The sequence below is a fragment of the Abramis brama genome, assembly GCF_963993115.1.
Source record: "Abramis brama genome assembly, chromosome: 4".
Lineage (NCBI taxonomy): Eukaryota > Metazoa > Chordata > Actinopteri > Cypriniformes > Leuciscidae > Abramis > Abramis brama.
Window position 1 is genome coordinate 48201157 of NC_139966.1, and position 21203 is coordinate 48222359.

Sequence of the window (21203 nt, forward strand, 5' to 3'; positions counted from 1 at the left end):
ATCCATTGTCTGTATTAAATAGCGCAAAGTTTCTGTGGTACTGCATTGATCAAGGGACACCACACTGCCATCATCTCGTCTAAACCTTGCTACCCGATCCTGATCAAAATCATCTGACTCCCGACAACGTTTGGCCATTTTAAATCAATTTTTGTTTTGTTTTTATTTAAACACACGTAGGTTTTACACATGAAATAACTACGGAAAATAAAACCAGTGAAAAAAGAAAGAAAACCAACTAACCAACAACTATACAATCATAGCGATAACACACACAGCTTGGGATAAATGTAAAAAAAAAAGAAAGAAAAAAACATTGTATAAAAGAAAAAGTATAACACACCCCAGCAAAAAGAAAAAGAAAAAGACAACTCACCAATGATTCTTTTTTGCCATGAACACGACCTTCTTTAACAATTCCACCGACAAACATTGATCTACGGCCGCTTTTTGGACAGATCCACTATGCAGTCGTTGTGCAGCTATGACCTGCTTGAACGAAATACCATGCTGTTGTTGTGATGCCATGAGCTGCTTAATCCAAACACCATGCTGTTGTAGCACTGTAGCTGTAGAATGTGCGTGAGCATCAATCTTTTTCTCAATTGCATGTATCGCTCTGATTATTTGTTGAGTGTCTATATTGGGCTGTGATTCCTGTCTGAAAGCCTCCTGATTTGAAGGCAGCTGTTCAGGGTCAGATTCTTCCACAGCCACCACACGTTTGCTGGATGGAACAGGTCGCTGTGTTTCGGGTTCGGGTGTAAACACACAGTCATCCCACGATTCTATCAGTCCATCACTCCAGCTCTGAACATCATTTATATCGGGAACCGCATTGTCATCCACGACCACATCTGTTGAGAAAAGAGATGGGAGAAAAATAGAATAATTTAGAATAATTTATGCGTTAAAAGATTAACTTTATTATATTTTTTTATTTTATTTTCAACATACCTATTTATAAAGGTATTTGAGAAGAGATGTCTACACTTTTACACAGTGTTCACCACTACAGACAGTTAAAAAAGGTAGGCTAAAAGCATACTCTAAGAGATATGCATGTTTACGTTTTAAACATTATGCATGTCAAACAGTTTAAACTATCCGCACACACACACACACACACACACACACGCACGGGCTCTCTCTCTATTACATCCAAATAAAAACATTATCATACTCCACTACATTATATGCATCTGATTTAGTATAAACAGAAATCAATCCATCAGTTTTGTTTGTTCACATACTTTTAGCAGCTGATCGTCTTGGCTTCTTCCGGGCTGGTTTGAAAGCAACTGGTACTTTTGCTTTTGGGGCGATGTCCACAACAGCTCTACGTTTGAGTCTGTTTTTCGGCTTTGCCTCTATTCCACGCGAACTAGTCTTCTTTGTATCATTAGTGGACTCAGACGCATCAATACGGTTCAAAACATTTGATAAGCCTTCTGGAAATACACATAAGGAGGTTTTAAACTATAATCATCATGCCATAATGCAAATATTATACCGATAGATAATGTCGAAATACAAACACTCACGGATTGGGGGTATGTTCACGTTGTCTCGGGGATCTGCATGTACTAATGCTTTGACAGTGCACCGTTTCGGGTGGGCTGGTAAAAAAAAAGATATATATAGAGAGAGAGTGAGATACAAAGAAGATACAATGTTTTTTCCTACGGCCAATACAGTATATGAGGCATATGTGTTTCTCACACATACACACACACACACACACACACACACACACACAGCATACGGTTCAGTTTTAGGAAGCAGAATACACTGCACTTACGCACGAGGACGTCAGCGCTCTCTCGCGATGCAGCCTGCACATTGCTAGATCTCCGATTCGGAGTTCCTCCTGTTTTATATATAAAAAAAAAAACGTTTATGCATCACACACCCACACATACACACACACACAAACACACACACACATACAAACAATATCAACATTTAAATATAAAACGTAATTATTACGTACCACTCGCTTGATTCAGGAAATTAATCTCCTCAACGATATCGAAAAGACTCATATCAGTCACACCACCTGAAGCGTAGAGAACCTGTTTTAAGTAACGCAATAGAACTGTGACTTTCGTAAGTTTCTTAACAATATTACTAAACAATAAAAAAAAACACTTACTGTTAAGAGCGGCGTCCATCTTCTTGTGAAGTACACGCACGTTTCCAATAACGAAATGCAGCGTGGAAAATTGTAGTTTGAGGACGAGACAGAGACGCTGATGCAAGCTGCTTGGGTGAATACTGGTGAAATAAACCCCTATTTTTATACAGGTACCTACGCATGGTCAAAAGTGTTAAATGTAGGCTGTTCCCTCACAACGCCATTTACATACGCACCTACCATCACAGAAAATATTGCAATACACATCGCGCGTCCTGTCCAGACACCTTCGACCCATCAGACTGGAAGGAGTCAGAATCAGCAAATGGCTAGACAGTATGGCTCTGTAAATCAGAGACACATCTGTTTGATCTGTTTTTGTCTTTTAAAACATCCCCTCACCAGACATCACCGTGGGTGAACGTGTGACAACGCGGTCACATGTCAATCAGGAAGCAAATCCCAGCCAGCTTGGCACTGTAAATCAGAGACCCTGTTTTTGACACACAGATTCCCTGTCAATCATGAGTGACAAGGGGGTCATAAATCAATCAAATATCAACCCAAAAGTGACACATGGTATATGTTAATACTACTGTAGAGAGAAGTTTTTTTTAGTGTTTGTTTGTGGTAACAAAAATTCACAAAATGTTTAGGAAAAGTACTAGACAGATTACACCTTTATGGACAGACAGTGAATTCAAGTCTTTGTTATCAGAGCACATGGACTCCATCGTGACTGAGGAAGTCAGATTGAATTTAACAAAGAAATTTGGCATTAATCCAGGCAAAGTTTGGTCAATCGAAGATTGTAAGAAGGTACTAGGAGAAAGTATTCGCAAGAACAGTGTCAAAGGCATTATCTTCTGTCACAAAGAATTTAGCTTATCCATTGTACAAGAACAAGCTCGTTGTATAGATAATTTGAAAGAACAGAACAAAAAATTGCTTACTCAAGTGTCCTGTTTCACGAAAACGGTGGGCCTCAAGGCCTCAACCAAATGTGACTCAGAAAACCAACAGTCAGATGAAAGCTATCCTGATTTACAGTCTTTTGATAGTATAGAGGACAATGTCAATGCAGATGTAAATGCAGATGTAAATGCAGTTGAAGTGTGCGTAGCTAGACAAAAGCCTCAGGGAAAAGGTGTTGATACAGTTTCATTTGCAACCCCCATATTGCAGCCACAAGCAGTCAAAACAGCTTTATGTCCTAAAGATATAGAGAGAATTGCTGAAAGTTTGCCATCAGTGCAAAGAAATTTTTCTGAGTTTAGGGGAGAGATGTCCAAAAAGATGCGGCTCTATGATATGACTCTAGCTGAAGTCACCCAGCTAATATCACAGATCTTAACTGAGTCAGAATTCAATGATTTTGAAAGTGCTGTAAACAATTCTGAACTGCAACAAGCCAGTAAAGATGAATTGAGAGAGGAAGTTCTGAAAGTGTTAAAGGACATTGTTGGACCGAAAGTGGACTGGTCGAAAATTACCAATTGTGTACAAGAGAAAGAAGAAACTGTAAGTGAATATACTGAGAGGTTCTGTCAGGTAGTTGCAGTGTACAGTGGAATTGCAGATACTGCAGAAAAGGTGCTAGGTGATAATGGTCCCCTAGTTCGCGCATGGTTTCAGGGTCTTCTGTCAGAACATAAAAATGCATTGCCTTACTTAGAACTAACATGGTCCAGTAGAACCCTGCAAAACAACTTGGACAAGTTAGCTACTTGGGAAAGAGACTCTGATGTCAAGGCAAGGGTAAAAATTGCAGCAGCATCCTTTAAGGTCAACTCAGAGAAGCCAAAGAAACGCAAAAGTCCTAGAGAAGCCAGTTGTTCTTACTGTGGTAAGCACGGACATTTTGGAAAAGAATGTAGAAAAAACAAAAATAACTTAAGACAAGTTAACAATGTTATGCAGCTCTTACTACATTTGTTTGCTACTTTAAAGCAACCCCACCCCTCGTCATTGGACTCGTGGCTAAGCTTTTTGAGGTGTTAATCATTTGGGCTGTGATTGCTTAATCTCCCCAGTAACTCACAACAAAGATGAAAGAGTTATTGACTGTCACAGCCTTTGTTTGGGGGACATTCAGTATACTCACAGCCTTAAATGTTACTGCAGAACACTACAATCAGACACCATCCTCTGTTAATGATGTTTATCAAGACTGATGTTTCACTGGAGAATGAAAATGTGCCAATTTTCTCACACACTGTACAGTGTGTACACAACACAGGGACAGAAAAGGACACGGTTCAGTGAGGGCCCTGGAAAGAACTGACGCAACAGGCGTTCGGGGGCCAATCCAGGGTGAAGACAACCTCATAGGCCTTTCCCCATTTAGTCCATCCTTACCTCACTGGTCCATAGGTGTCAAATCAATTAAGAAATAGGGAAAGAATGAAACGACAACAGTAGACTCTGAAAACGATAGAACCATAGTGTTTAAACTGCTACAACCGTAGTGTTTTGAAGAAATACTGCTCTCTGTTTTTCTGTTTTCTGTCTTACAGTGTGCAGATAAAACTTGATGTCTTTTCCGAGATCCATATGCAACGACCGTCTCATCTGCGTATGAAGCCCCAACATCAAGAAGACAACCAGACCCACTGCTGAACGAACTATCACAAAAGAAAATGAAAAATACACAACGCAGAGAAATTCACGGACCCTAAATTGCATGTTTTGTTTCTGTGTCAGCATGCAATTACAGATGAACAACACAGATCATGCTTGTGCCTGTAACTTACACCAGTTACAAGAATGAACATATGCTGTGTGCCTGTAACTTACACAAGTTACAAGAATTAACTTTTAAGTGTATAAATTTGTATATTATGTGAGAGTTTTTAAGAACTCTCAAAGGGGGAAGTGTTGGATTACATATTTTATTAAATGTTTAATTTAGTTTGCAACAGTAAAAGTTGAGTATATTGAAGTTAGCATTTTAAGGTTAGGTTAGGATAATGGTATCAACAGTTCCTGCCAGTCCTGTTCTCTCTATTGTGTTTTAAATGAGTCTTTAATAGAGGTGGGCAGATCGATCCTAAAATATCGATACTTCGATACTGACGTGGTATCGAAAAGGATCGATACTCACATAAAAATATCGATCCATATGTGTGTGTTTTTTTTTACCAGTAATTTTTATTAATTTAGCACGCAATTCAGTGCGTAAAATAAGCTTCTAAGTGGAAAAATAAGCGAATGTTAGCGGATAATTGTGTAGGATAGAACTTTTTCTCAGTCATCTGGATACAAGACGAAACCAATCAATCACAGAGAGCGTTCGATGCTGGTGCTTCACTGAGCTCACAGGCACGTTTGGGAAACGAAGCCTTGCTTAGATGACAGAGAAACAATCGGGAGTTATTTTGCAATAAACAAAGCAAAAGTGTATATAACGGTTCAAAATGTTGAGGACAGTAAGATTTTTTTTAATGAAATTAATATTTTTATTCAACAAGGATCGATGCATTAAATTAATCAAAAGTGACAGTCAAGGGTTTTTCACTGTTAAAAAAAATCTACTTCATATAAATGCTGTTCTTTCAACTTGGTTCATCAAATAATTCTGCATCATGGTTTCCACAAAAAAATATGAAACTGTTTTCAACATTGATAATAATAAGAAATGTTTTCTGAGCTGTAAATCAGCATATTAAAATTAATTATCATCATAACTGGAGTAATGATGCAGAAAATTACGCTTTGATCAATTGAATAAATTACAGTTTAGTATGACATAGAAAACAGATAGCCTATGTTAAATTGTAATATTACAGTTTTTACTGTATTTTTGATCAAATAAATGCAGAAGTGAATTAAAAATCTTACAGACCCCAAACTTTTGAACAGTAGGCTAGTGTACAATAGTACTTTTACTATAATTAGGGTAGTTTTGTAAAAGTCACTGACTAATAATTACAGGCGAGTTGAGAGCACAAATCACAAAATATTTAGTAGTAATGAAAACGTTTTCAGATTTAGCATATTAATGATGCATTCACCTCATAAATCATGACACACTGCTCTAGCACAGGAAAGTGCATACAAGTTCAAGTGCATGCTTTAAAAATTAAAAAGTATTGGTATCGGTATCGATATCGGCGATACTGGCCCTGTATTTACTTGGTATCGGATCGATACCAAAATTTGGAGTATCGCCCACCTCTAGTCTTTAATGGCTCTAGCCAGTAGCTCCAAGACGCACCTTTTGTCTGGGATGGCCCGTGGAACCAGCGTTCCTGGCCAGTATCAGCATTTGAATAGGTATGCTGATTAAATTGATACTGGTAACACTCTGGGGTCTGGGGCGGGGTTCCTTAACTTGTATACTCATTTACATGCTTTGTTTGAATTTGTCTCCACCTTCAAAAGTCCCTCCTCCTAAAATGCCTATAAGACACCATGTAAATTTATATACTTTAGATCATGTTGGAAGTTTCTACAGCCGCGTACAGTGGAGTTCTCAATAAAGAACAACTTCTGTTGAACGCGATCCCGACTGTCTCACTGGTCTCTGCTTCGAACAAGAAAAACTTTACAACAATTCTGTGTTCTCCATTTTTTGATGTAGTGTGTAATGAATGATCTGTAGTGTTTATAATTTTGACTCACTGTGTGTATGATCTGAGAGCATTGAGTTTGAGAACAGATAAAATGGTTTTGAGGCAATTGTTTGATTTTGTCAGAAGAGTCAGAGGTTCTGTGAATATGGTTTGAAAACTTGGTTTTGTGTTTAAGGTTTTGAGAAAGTGAGTGATGGTTTCAAGAAATGTGTTTTAGCAATTCAGAAAAACTATAAAAAATGCTTATGTACTGCCATCATGTGGATGAATTATGCAATACAGCAACTTAAAGGGTTAGTTCACCCAAAAATGAAAATTCTGTCAGTAATTACTCACCCTCATGTTGTTCCAACCGCGTAAGACCTTCGTTCATCTTCGGAACACAAATTAAGATATTTTTGATGAAAACTGAGCCCTGTCTCACTCCTCCGTAGGCTGCTATGTGACCGAAACTTGCTGGCCCAGAAAAGTTATTAAAGAGATCGTTAATATAGTCCAAGTGACTCCAGTGGCTCAATCTTAAGTATATCAAGCGACGAGAATACTTTTTGTGCGCAAAAACAAACAAAAATAACAACTTTATTCCACTATTCATTTCCTTCTCTCTGGACCTCTAGTTGGTTCGCGTAGTGTTTTTGCGCAGCGCGTCTGTGTTACACGTCACCACGTAGGCTCACTATTGGCCGACGCCGGTCATGTGTGTGATGCGTGATGACGTGCAACACAGACGCGCAGCGCAAAAACACTACGAGGCCCAGAGAGAAGGAAATGAAAAGTGGAATAAAGTCGTTATTTTTGTTTGTTTTTGCGCACAAAAAGTATTCTCGTCGCTTGATATACTTAAGATTGAGCCACTGGAGTCACTTGGACTATATTAACGATCTCTTTAATAACTTTTCTGGGCCAGCAAGTTTCGGTCACATAGCAGCCTATGGAGGAGTGAGACAACTCTCAGATTTAATCAAAAATATCTTAATTTGTGTTCCGAAGATGAACGAAGGTCTTACGCGGTTGGAACATCATGAGGGTGAGTAATTACTGACAGAATTTTCATTTTTGGGTGAACTAACCCTTTAATGGTTCTGTCAAAATCTAAATAAACAATTCATCTAAATAATTACAGTATTTAAGTTTTCATTGTTTATTTTAAATCCGATATATATAAATCTTATTATTATATACACACACACATATACATATACATATACATATATATATATATATATATATATATATATATATATATATATATATATATATATCCGATTATGGTTCCCTGGTGCCGAAGACAATACATGGTAATCCTGTACAGGTAAAGATTTTTTTTTTTGTTCCAATAATGACAAAAGAGATGGTATTGCAGGTTGTGTATAATCTGATAGAAATTATGGTAATTTAAAATCAGGTCATTAAAAAATGTTTAAAGGCCCTCTGCAGAATATTTAACTGATGGATAATAAATAAATAAATAAAGTTAAAAAGTAGTCTACTGCAGTACCAGTAATGACAATAGCTAATAGTAACTATAGCCTATACCATAGTCTGAATGATTGTACCATAGGCTATTTATGTACCATGGTAAGTATATCTAAAATACACAATATTTTCATGGTATTGTTTAGTAAGTGCTTTGCTCTTCTGGTCAGATTTTCTTACTTGTGGCTGGGGAACAGTTACAGATACACCTTGTAAAAGTGTCATTTGCTGTGCAGTAAATATGTACCAAATAACAAAATATTTTTAAATAGATCCTCTTGACTGGAAGGAGATGATCATAAACTCACTGAATCCAGAGGAAAACTCTCCTATGGTCAGGTATCCATTTTTGTCAAGATATAGTGAGTCAAAAACGTTCTCGAGTTCCTCAGCAGTGAGTGGCAATTCTTTATGTAGCCTCTAAGATAGAGAGAATGATGGTATATGATTAAATACTCAAGAAACAGATGGAAAAATGACATTATTAACACTATTTTCTGCCATCTAGATATATTGATTTGCCTATTCTGTACTAATAGAACATTATAAATAACAAATAATTTAAATAGTCCTAAAAAATGTTCTGTTTGTGGACTCTTATGTTGTGTTTCCTTCCTGTGTTTCCTGTTTGCTTGTCCTTTGTTACTATGGTTACTCATTGATTAATTGATTATGTTCACCTGTGTCTTGTTTGGTTCCTCATTTAGCCTGTGCATTTAAGCTCTCAGATTGTTGCAGTTAATTTGTCCTGTGTTGTCTTTGAGTAAAAGCAGAAACTGTTACGTTTATCTATTCCTACAATTCCAGTGTTTTGGATTATCTTTGTTTTCATTTTTGTAAATAAAAGTAAGACTGCTACAATTTAGGTTCTCTAATCCTCTTTCTTTGCCTGAACTGTAACAGCAGCATATGCACCCTAAGCATTTTATTTAAAAAAAACTTTGATGGCCATACAAAGCTAAAAAAAAAAAAAAACATAATTTGAATACAGAGCTGAATTATTCCAAAACCATGGCAGATGTAAAGATAAATAAATAATCATGAAAGCATAAAAATATTGTGGTGAAGGACCTGTAAAGTTAAGGACTTTACCCTCATATCAGTGCGTGTGATGAAGCCTTTTCCCTCGCTGTCCCAGATCTGAAAGAAATCCTCTATTTTGTCCAACATGTGTCCCCATCCTGCGTTCTTCTTCACACTTTTCCTTGGCTGTGGTTTCGGCTGCTTCTCATCCTGGTCTGAGCCACTGCTGGTGACCCGTGTGTCTCTAACGTGTCCGATCTCTGACATGATTCCAGCGCTGCTTACCTTGACCGTCTTTCAACAGCTCAGGATCATGTACAATCCAAAGCTAGATCCAATACAGGGAATTATGCTGATTAATTCAGGAAACATCATTTATTGTCTTGTACTGAATGCCTGCTGTGGGTCCCAGCTGAAAGAAACAGAGAGAGTGCAGCACATCAGCAATCCTTTTCGTCTTTAGGAATGTTAAGACTTTGAGAAGTGAAATGCAGATTAGTCTTAGTCATCATCGTTGCTGATGTTATTGGTGAGTAGAACTGTCCCACTACCACAATGTCAAGGGGGAACAGGAAGAGGTTTCTGTGGTGAAATTTCCAGTTTGATCAGTTGAAGATAGGTTTGAATGAGGGGGTATCAATTAGTTTATATTTTTTATTTTAATAAAGAACCAATTGAAATTCAACTTTTACATGATTGACAGACATAAAGGTTGACGCATCCTGCTATTAACCTCATCAGTGTTAAAAAGTTAAATGTTAGCTGTAATTTGTGACATTAAACTAAATACATGATGAAATACTGATTTCATGAAGCCTCAAACTAAAATTATAGCTAACTTAAATTTTAGCTAAGTTCTTATAGACTAGAGAGAAATTCATAAATACAGAATTACAGCTCTTCTTACCTGAAAAAGTGTTTTACTCTTCCAGGTCTACAGAAGAGCTCGCGGACACTGAGGAGGAACTTTATGTCAGGGTTCTGACACTCCTGTTTTGCCTTGTCTGTGCCTTGTTTTGTGTGCTCTCATGTCATGTTTTCTCTCGTGCTGTGTAGCACACGGCTTGTGTTTTACACTAGCTGTGTGTGTTCATGTTGTCATGTTTGTTTACATTCGACGATGTTTTTGTTGCGTCGCGTCAAGCTGTTTTTTTCCCCCAGTGTATTCAGCAAGAGCGACGGACGCCATGCCAAAGTACTTACAAAAAACATTAAACGATTAAAAACACATTGGGGTTTTGCATCTAGGGCCTACTATTTTTTGTTAGTTAATTGTTCTTTGTAGGCTATGTAGCATGGGGTGTCTCGCTTTTAAGATCAAGATGCCTTGAACACCCAGCATCTATAGCCTATTTTTTCGTCTTAAAACAAATTTATAAAAGGAAACTTAATAAAACATTTTTGTGATGTAGTAGCCTAGCCTACTAAACGTTTCCATTTTCTTCTAGAATAAAGCATCATGTAGGCCTACATACTAAACTCACATGAAAAGGCCCCAAAACAAACAAACAAACAAACAAAAAGATAATAGGGCAAATTTCAAAAATTGTCAGTATAAAACCTTATATTAAAATCCTGCTAAAGAGCCTACAATGTGTAAAGACATTTTCTGATTAGGCCTACATACTGTCACACTGTGCTTAGGCTATACATAGTTCCCACATGACGTCACAACATACGGGCATTTGCCGACCCGGCGCCATTTCTGAGGGCAGAACACAACATTCTTACAATGCAGAACATGAGAAGAAGAAGCTCAAACGGAAATTTTGTGATTAAAAAGTAAAAATGGTCATCTCCTGCTGGGTCAATGGATGTTCCAATCGTGCCGGAGGTTCAGTTAAATTTAGTTTTTTAGCATTTGCCGACCCGGCGCCATTTCTGTGGGCAGAACAATAGTAGAAGAAGCTGAAGCGAGTTAACGTTAATTTCGTGATAAAAAGTGAAAATGGTGATCTCCTGCTGGGTCAATGGATGTTTAAATCGTGTCGGAGGTTCAGTTAAATTTGGATTTTACAGTATACCCGTCATTAGACTTCATGAATGTGAGAAGACTAAGCTTTTGTCAGAACAACGACGGAGGTTATGGCTGGCGAGGATAAACAGGAAAGAAACTCCCTCAAAACACGCAAGAATTTGTTGTTTTTTATTGCGAGTGTACACAAATATAAGTTAACACTTTGCAGTTTGAATTATGTCCTGTATGAACAAAATGACGAGATATTAAAAACATACAAAAACATTGTTTCCACTGTTCGATCGCGCCCGCGACTCTCTCACTCTCTCACACACACACACACACATTCCAGCATGGCAATCTCAGATTATGTCCCTAAAGAACCCGCGTATAAAGTAGTTCCGCATTAACTTACATTAATTAATTTGCACGCGAGTTTTATTTTTTTCATACGTTATATTCATATTCATGCACATATTTCCAGGCTCGGAATTGCTCACATGTATTAAAACTCCTAGCCAATACCAGATAATGGCACACATGATAATACTGTATCTGAGGCAAAGCTGCATAATCAGTGCTCAGTGCTTCCTTTGTTAGCGCATACGGATCCACACCATTTATGACTGAAATTTTCGCATTGTACCTCTCTCTGTCTTGTGTTAATAGAGTCTCTTTATAATCTCTGTCACTTTGTCTCTTCATGATTTTCGTAACATTATAAATGCAAAGAAATATTCGAAATTTACTTGTAAAACTCATAGACAGTATGGTAAAACAATGTAAACACAGCAGCTTTTGCCCTCAAAGATGGCGCCTCCGGGGAGGTCACGTGACATTAATCGGCCTGTGGGAACTATGTATAGATAGATTTACGATGACGTCACATTTCTCCCGCAACTCCTTACGGCGCCATCTTGTGTGTCAAGTGGGTCAAGCGTTTGTGTTACGGAGCATGATAATATCCTGAATCGGCATTATTCTGAACATGAAAATCATACGATTATTCTCCGTTTGGCTGGAGTCAATGTTCAGTGCTGCTCTTGTGAACATTTAGAGGTTTTGTGCTCTGGAGATGTGACACTTTATCTAATCATTTCCAAGATGGGCTAGCTAAATTGCGCTAGCTCTCATCGGCTGTCAAATCGCTGTACCCAGGCGGCTACTATCGATTCGACACAGCCCTTGAGAGGTGTTGGCTGGGCAGAAGCACAATCTGACGATTGTCCACCTTCATCACTTTCTCTGTGGCCACATCGCTCCGTGGCTGCTCCATCTCTCTCCTACACTAAATTAGTTCGGAGCGTCGTGTTGTTGTTGTTTTTTTTACCCAGATGGTGTTGTATTGACACGGAGTCTAAATGTACCGTATAATAAGGGCTGTGCAGATATCAGCCGCCTGGCTACAGCGATGTGAACCGTCAATGCAGGGCTCCAGACTAACTTTTCCACGAGGGAGAGAGAGCAAGACAGCGCTTAGTTTGGAGACGGTGAAGTCTTGTTTACACTTTCGCCTGGCTCCGAAGAGAGAGGGAGTGCGCGCGCGCGACCGGCTCTCTCTCTCTCTCTTTCTGCTCGTTCTTTCAGTTAAACACAATAAGTTCATCTACATTACTCACCGATCATTCACTTTGGCGGGCGCTAAAACAAGTTCAATGCAGGAGAATTCATGCGTGAATTTAACTGAGTAGTAACTTGCATGACCATGCACTCGCACAAATGCGACCACATAAAATTTTAACTCGCACATTCTAACAAAATAATTGTATGCTTCCAGAGACTTTCTTCCTCTTAATTCGTCAAAAGTGTACGCACTAACGGTGTGGATGAGATACTTGGCAATGTCCATTTCCTGAATATCGGGGTACGCCGCAGGATTAGCCTACATAACCAGTCCTCTTTCGACATTGTGTAAGGCTCCTTTCCATCGATATAACTCAATTTCTCATCATATCTTGCCTTGCAAACATCGTCTAATGTGTCCCTGTAAATAACCTTCACCTTGTCGCCAGGTTTGGAGGAATTTGTCATCGTTATCTCAACACAAAAGAGTCAAAAATACTTTAAATTAACTGGCTTTCTATTAATGCAGCACAGTGAATGAGCCGTGTCTCCCAGTGGCTTACTGACAGCTTTGACACACAACATGGCGGCGCGCCGCATAGGATAATGGGTAATTCGAGAAACGGAAACCCATCTATAGGCCTAGGCTATTACAACAGCAGATAAAGTGTAAAATCAATGTGCAGTGAAATGAGCTCTACTACATGAAACAAGTTACTAATAAATGTTGCTATAAGTGAAGAGAAACCATTGATTGCCATCCAACATCCTGTACGTTCACTCTCCCTATGTGCTAACCCTTACCCTTTACAATAGAAGGTGTTTTGCGGCCATCTGCTAGACAAATACAGCATTGCAGCATTAAACGCACATTCATTGCTGTTATATTTTCTCAAAAATAGTTTACCTATTTATGTAGATAATATTTAATATCTTTAATAAATACACATCTGAATAGCTTAGCAACAATATATTTTATACTATGGTGTAATAAAATTGTATTTTTTAGAATAAAAGAACAAAGCAGTAAAATCCATGAATAGCAATAGGCATAATTTTTCCGGAAACAATGAGATTAAAATGTTACATTTGTTCAAATAATTCATGAAACAATAGGTCTACTCCTACTAAGATCTCTACTAGTGTTTGAAGTGATCAGACTTACAAAAATCAGTCACCAGTCTTGTATCTCCTGTGTGCAGTGACAGGCTTTGATGCTGAATATAACCTGTAGTATTTCTGTATCAGTCTCCTGTAAGTTTAGTGTGACTTTATCTCCATCCTGACTTATGAAAGATATGATTCTATCCTCAGTGAAGTGTCTCTTCACACTGGAGGAGGAGTCCCGCTCATCAGCGCTCACACTTTATTGATATATATGGAGAAAATAAAAATGCTGCTGTGTGATTTGTCAGTGATTGTGTTTGATGATTTCCTCTGTTGTGTCTAATAAGGTAACAGTGAGTGTCATTGGCAGCTGTGAGAGTCTCTCTCTCTTTAGGGGACTGACAGGAGCCAGTTTCTTCAGTGTGTTTGAGGGAGCAGAGGAGAAACAGAGTCAAACAAACAGTGTGACAAGCAGAAGAAGATGGAGGGATTTCTGACACTCATTTTACTCTCCTCTATAGTCACTATAACCACATCTGGTAAGTAAAAAAATAGAGAGTAATGAAGTGACATTATGTTTAAATGAGCAGTTGATATATATACCAATAGAAACTGAATAGAGAAATAGAAATAGATCTTATGACACTAAATAATCTATCTTATACTAATTCAATTTTAATAATTCATTTTTACAGGCAACCAATTTAATTTGTCATAATGATTTTCTCCTATTTTGAATGTGTCCTCAACTTTGCAATGTTCTACTGCTACTAGCTAAATCTCTCTTTCATGTACAGATTTCGAAACTGTTAGATTGGTTGGTGGTAACAGTCTCTGTTCTGGTAGAGTGGAGGTTCATCATGATGTTCAGTGGGGAACAGTGTGTCATTACAGCTGGGATAAGACTGATGCTGCAGTGGTGTGTAGAGAGATAGGATGTGGAGAGGCTCTAGAGGCTGTGGGTTATGCTTACTTTGGACAAGGATCAGGACAAATCTGGATGAGTCATGTGGCCTGTAGTGGATCAGAGTCAACACTGAAGAACTGTGGATCAAACGGATGGGGTGTTCATTACTGTGGTCATCAATATGATGCTGGAGTCAGATGCTCAGGTGAGCGGCTCCATACATCACTCTGTTAATACATCACTGATCATGGTTCAACATGCACCAATTCTCAACTTTCTGTATATCCTAAGTATTTGTTAACAACATGTATTCATTACTTCAATGAGCTCACTGTTTCTGTCTTAAATTAATACAACATTTAAATGAATACATTATTAGCTAACTGTGTGATTTGTATGTACATTTCTGAAATACATAACTTGGACACAGTCACTCATCTCTGATAACAGATCACTCTAAATTGTAATGTGGACGCATGCATTTTCTGTAAAGCTACTTTGAAATATACAATATGTATTGTGAAAAGCGCTATACAATTTTTTTTTGAATGTTCATCCACAAATATTAAAATAACTTGTTGTAATATGTTTTCAGAGCAATTCATAAACAATTTGTTGAATAATTAACATGTGTTATTGTCTAAAGAATGAATTAATTTTCATCCATTCTAAAAAATATTTAATTAATTAAAGGACAGTGACTTGCTGTTGCTTTATGTCTGTATAAAAATGATAGTGTCAGATGTCTCATCAGGACATAACACGTCCAATTAAAGTGTTCTTCTGTGCTGTGCACTCTCTCAATATAATCAGAAATCATAAACTATGGATGGTTTACAAGACTTGTTGATGGACCTCACCTGTGCTCTGGGAGGCTAGAGGTCCTTCGTGTGAACACCTGGCACACACTGTGTGACGCTGCCTTTGACCAGCAGGATGCAGAGGTTGTGTGTAGAGAGCTGGGCTGTGGGGCTCCTGTACAGGTGCTGGGAGAAGATGCTTTTGGCAAAGGAGACGCTCAGATGTGGACACAAGAGATTCAGTGCAGAGGAAATGAATCACACATTCAACGCTGTCAATCATCAACCTCACATAATATAAACTGTATCCATGAACACAACGTGGGACTGATATGTTCTGGTAAAATATTAATGTTCAGACTCTCTACTGTGTAGAGAAATCTACTTATTAAATACTAAATCTAATTATTTGATCAGTTTCTTTTTGGTTTGATAAATTTCAGTAAGATCTCTGTTCTTTGTCCAGGTTACACTGACCTCAGACTGGTCAATGGTCCTGACGTCTGTTCTGGAAGAGTGGAGCTTCGGTTCCTCAATGAATGGGGCACAGTGTGATGCATGCTGGGATATGAGAGCTGCCAGTGTCCTCTGTAGACAGCTGAATTGTGGGATTGCTGTGTCTGTTGTGGGATCAGACTGGTTTGGAGAGGGAAGTGGTGAAATCTGGGCTGATGTGTTTGATTGTGACGGGAATGAAACAAAACTCTCAGAATGTTCCGTCTCTTCATGGAGTCGAGCTGAATGTTCTCATAGACGAGATGTTGGAGTCGTCTGCTCTAGTGAGTCCAAATTACTGGAAGACTTCATTGATTTCATGCTCCTGAAAGACTTAATAGTAGGCCTATAAATGCAATATTTCAGTTTTCTTTATGTTCATTCTTTTATTTATTTTTATGTATTATTAATGTAAAGCATACTACCAAACTTGCAAATAAAACATGAGCTCTCCTCTCTAGATTCCTCTCTGGCTGTTCATGACGGTCTGGTGCGGTTGTCTGGAGAGAGACAGTGTGAGGGGGAGCTGGAAGTTTCCATCCATCAGGTCTGGAGGAGAGTTCTGCTGGACTCCTGGAGTCTCACTGAATCCTCTGTGGTCTGCAGACAGCTGGGCTGTGGCTCTGTGCTGAACTTCTCCGGCTCCTCTTCATCCAGTCCTGAACACAGTCATGAGTGTGTGACGGGCTTCCAGTGCTCTGGGAGTGAAGCTCATCTGGGGAACTGCAGCTCTCCACAAACTCTCAACTGCAGCTCCACACAACAGCTGTCAATCACCTGCCTTGGTGAGAACAACAACATCTGGGCAGATTCTTCAGTTGTTAGTGATCAATAATGTGTTTTTCTCTCTCTGAATATCAGGTCGCGGGTCCATCAGGCTGGTGGGTTCTGGGGGAGACTGTGCAGGGAGGCTGGAGGTTTTTCACAGCGGCTCATGGGGGACAGTGTGTGATGACTCCTGGGATATTAAAGATGCCCATGTGGTGTGCAGACAGCTGCAGTGTGGAGTGGCCCTCAGTAACCAGCAGGTACCAGCCTGGTTTGGTCCTGGTTCTGGACCCATATGGCTGGATGAGGTGGAGTGTGAGGGGAATGAGACGTCCCTGTGGAACTGCTCTTCTCCAGGCTGGGGGAAACATGACTGTCGACACAAGGAGGATGTAGGAGTCGTGTGCTCAGGTAATGTCACCATTATGTTTAGTTCGTGGACTTTTAATTTGTATTTCTTCAGTTCCTGTTTTCCTTGTGTTTATCGCATTTCCGTTACTCTGGTCAGCGTCATTATGAGTTCCTCTAGATCAGCTGTGTATCCTTCATTATCTCGTTTGTGCTTGCTTTATAAGTTGAACCCCTTGTCCGATCACCGTTATTTTGGTGATATTTTAGGTTTAGCACAACTTGAATTCCAATATTTTTAATGCACATCCTTTAGAGTTTAAAGAGATCAGGTTAACTGAGGGCTGTGAAGGGAATGTGGAGGTTTTCTACAATGGATCCTGGGGTAATGTGTGCTGGAACCAGATGGACAGAGACACAGTGAGTCTGATCTGTCAAGAGCTGAACTGTGGAAGATCTGGTGTTGTGTCTGATTCTACACCAAGACTGGAATCAGCTCGTAACTGGCTGGATGAAGTGGAATGTCGACCACATGATTCAAATCTGTGGCAGTGTCCATCTTCACCCTGGGGACAGAATGATGAAGTGGCCAAAATCACCTGCTCAAGTGAGATTATGTTTAAATGATGTAAGATGGTCTCAATAGTTATGTTTCTTTAAACACATATATTATGTTGTGAGTGATCTGTTTCTGAAAAACTAAACTGAGCTGATGGGACGACCCTAAAATAATTTATGAGGCTTAAATTATGTTTCACTGAGAGATGTTATGACTCGTGTGTCCTAATGTTCAGCTCTTTTTAAAAAATAATCTTAGTGGAGGAAAATCTGTCTCCTCAGAGTCGTCTGACATGTTCTACCTCACCATCTCCTCACCAGAGACAGTGTTCAAGTAAGTTTTTTTGATAATAAATTAGTTAATCTTTTGTTAATATTTTCCTGTTTTCTTAATAAATTATAAAATATGAGCAATTTATTTGCATTTAATTTTTTTTTATATTTGTTCAGTTTCATTGGGTGTTTTGTTGTAAATGTTGTGCCAAAGCTGGTCAGTGATGTTGCTGTGTGTGTTTTAGATCATGTTCCCCTCAGACTGAGTGGAGGTTCGGGCCGGTGCTCTGGGAGGCTGGAGGTGTATCATAACGCTGTGTGGGGTTCAGTCTGTGCTGATCTGTGGGACATCAGCGATGCTCAGGTGGTCTGCAGGCAGCTGGGTTGTGGAGCAGCACTGAGGGCTGATGGGAATTCAGTCTTTGGTGCTGGTGAAGGTGTTGTGTGGCTGAACAGAGTCGAGTGCAGAGGGAATGAGATTCACCTGTGGGACTGTCCTCTCTCCCTGAAGAACCACACTGACTGCTCCCACAAAGAGCACGCTGGACTCACCTGTGCAGGTCAGAGCAAAACACTGACTAATAATAGTGATTTTCACATCATTTTAGTGCTACTAACTGTGTATTTGCATGATTTTTAATCTGTCTGTGTCTGTTTTGTCAGATTTGACAGATTTGTCAGTGTCCACTACTCCTGCCACAACAACATCAGCTTCTCCTCCAGTTTCTCAGACAGTGCGCTCAACATCAGTCACTCCTCCACAAACTCCTCCAGTGTCTCTCTCTGTGCTTGTGGTTGTACTGGGAGTTTTGCTCTTACTGCTCTTAGTGCCACTGCTTATACTGATTCAGCAGAACAGAGTGATGAGGAGAGGTAGGAGAGATCCAGAGACTGTCATATTGTGTGTTATTCAGTGTGTGATCAGTCATGTGTTGTGAACTGACAGCAGGTTTGTCTGTCTACACTCACAGCTCTCTCTAAGAGGAGACACAGGACGACGACTGAGGCCGTTTATGAGGAGATTCATCACAGACACAATCACTTCACTCAGAGAGGTGAGACATGAGCCGTGAATCTTATTTATTAATATGATTAATAAGAGAGTCAGACACTTGATGTTCATCTATTATTAGTCTTGTTAAATCTCCGGCTTTAAACCAAAGAATTCCTCACAGAAATCCACAGAGCTGCAGGTGCATGTGTGTGTGTGTGTGTGTGTGTCTCTTCCTGTGTGTATTTCTGGAAGGCAGTGAGGAATGGGTTCATGTGAGGATACATGTGTGTTTGCTAATAGGCCAAACAGAAAACAAACAGGAAAAAAAACAGGGGATTTCTGCCTCTAATGTTTTTTTATTCATTTATTAATTTATTTTTTTGATCCAATGGAAATGAGGATTCAGTCTGTTTGTGATGATGAACATGTTCCTGACTGTTTTTCTCTCCTTTAACAGGAAGTCTCATCTCTGAAGAACTGCATTCTGGGTATGAAGATGCTGATGAGCTTCTCTCAGGTTAGACAGCAGAAGCGCATATTCATTCCACTCGAAATCATTTTTAATTGAATTAAACCTAAATAAATAAACGTAATTAACAAATTCTATTAAATATTTGACCAATAACTCTTTAAATACTATTTAAACACTGCTGTTTGTCAATATATTAACATTCTGTTCTCCATTTTAGCAAAAGAGTTCAAGACTGTATATTATGATGATGTCACCAACAACAGTGTCCTGAAAGGTCAGTGACCTTTTTAATTGATCACATGATTTTTTACCAGATGATTAATAACTTAATGGTCTCATGACCTGCAAAAAGAACATATTTTGGCTTTTGTATCCAATCATATTCTGTGTTGATGCAGAAGAGATGATGAAGGAAATCACACCGGGATACTATGATGATGTCATCACTGTTGGACTGAAACCAGATCGTGAGTCAGGTGTCGTTCTGTTATTCTATATAGTTTTAAATGACCATATTAAAGTATTTTGAAGAAAAGTGTGTTTTAAATGTAATATTGTTTACTTTGTAGAAGACACACCTGAGAGCTATGATGATGTCATAATCAATGGACAGAACTCAATTAAAAAAGGTGTTTTTACTATTTTAACAATATTTTACACAATATTCATATAATCAAGCTTGTTACTGAAAGTCTTAAAGTTATATATTCTGGCTTCTATTTACCTGTGTAGTGGATGCACCAGATAATTATGATGATGTCATCATTATTAGACAGAGCGCTCAAGGTGAGTTGCACTACATATCACCCTTTACATATAAGTTTGCTTGAGTATTACACGATAATAATCTGTGTAATCAGATTAAGGAAAAATTATCCATTAAATGAGATAAAGTGTTTTATGAACTAGTGTGACATTTATATGTTATTAATGTTGATCAGAGGGAGTTCAGGAGGAGTATGATGATGTGATGAGTGTCACTGAAGATATGAGAAACTGTTAGGTAAGTTATTGTAACATTTCTGTTCTCTGTATATTCTAATATTATTGTTATTATATTTTTCCATGTTTATAGACTGACATTTAACTTTTTCATTTAAGAATAATGTTAAATAATTTAAGATTTTGTTTTTAATAACAGATTATGATGATGTGGGGGAGGAGTCAATCAAAGGGGGAGGGGCCGTATGACTGAATGGCCACACCCACTGCCTCAGTTCAAGACATCTGAACATTCAAGAGTCAAGAGTGATATTTCTGTGTGAAATCTCAGGTTTGATGTTATTTGAAAATGTTCTGTAATGAAACTTTGCTTACTGCTTTTATGACATTTTAGTATTGGATTGTGGCCTATTGTTTTATATCAATAAAAATAAAACAAATATATATAAATATATATGTATTACAGTTTTTCTGAATTGCTAAAACACTAAACCCCATTCTCTGAACCAAATTCTCAATAGTCTAAACCAATTTGTGGAATAAATCACTCTTTCTGTAAAACATTAAACAAGTTCAGGTAGTTAAAGCACTGTTTGCAAATCTCATGCACTCTTTTTTCAAAACTCTAAACACATTTTCACTCCCTAAAACACATTTTGCGTTTCAAAATGCTAAACAGGTAGGCGAAAGTTAAACACAACTGCAACACAGTTGTCATCATTTACACACAACGACTCAAAATTGTTCACACTTATTTCTAATGATGTGACCAAACCAAATGTACATAATACAAGGCAGTTCAGAATCCC

The 21203-nt window shown here is 38.5% G+C and overlaps 1 pseudogene across 1 annotated transcript in view; it reads left to right on the forward strand.

The window, feature by feature from the left end:
- The window catches only part of LOC311082202 (scavenger receptor cysteine-rich type 1 protein M130-like), a 76731-nt pseudogene extending 56088 nt beyond the window's left edge, over nt 1–20643 (forward strand). The window contains exons 3-19 of the transcript in view: nt 14732–14949; nt 15558–15884; nt 16011–16323; nt 16501–16824; nt 16901–17218; nt 17472–17762; nt 17996–18047; nt 18164–18546; nt 18659–18859; nt 18958–19041; nt 19438–19497; nt 19670–19726; nt 19851–19919; nt 20022–20081; nt 20185–20238; nt 20394–20450; nt 20594–20643. The product of the transcript in view is annotated as a scavenger receptor cysteine-rich type 1 protein M130-like (transcript). The remainder of the gene's footprint in view (nt 1–14731; nt 14950–15557; nt 15885–16010; nt 16324–16500; nt 16825–16900; nt 17219–17471; nt 17763–17995; nt 18048–18163; nt 18547–18658; nt 18860–18957; nt 19042–19437; nt 19498–19669; nt 19727–19850; nt 19920–20021; nt 20082–20184; nt 20239–20393; nt 20451–20593) is intronic.
- Nucleotides 20644–21203: the final 560 nt, after the last annotated feature.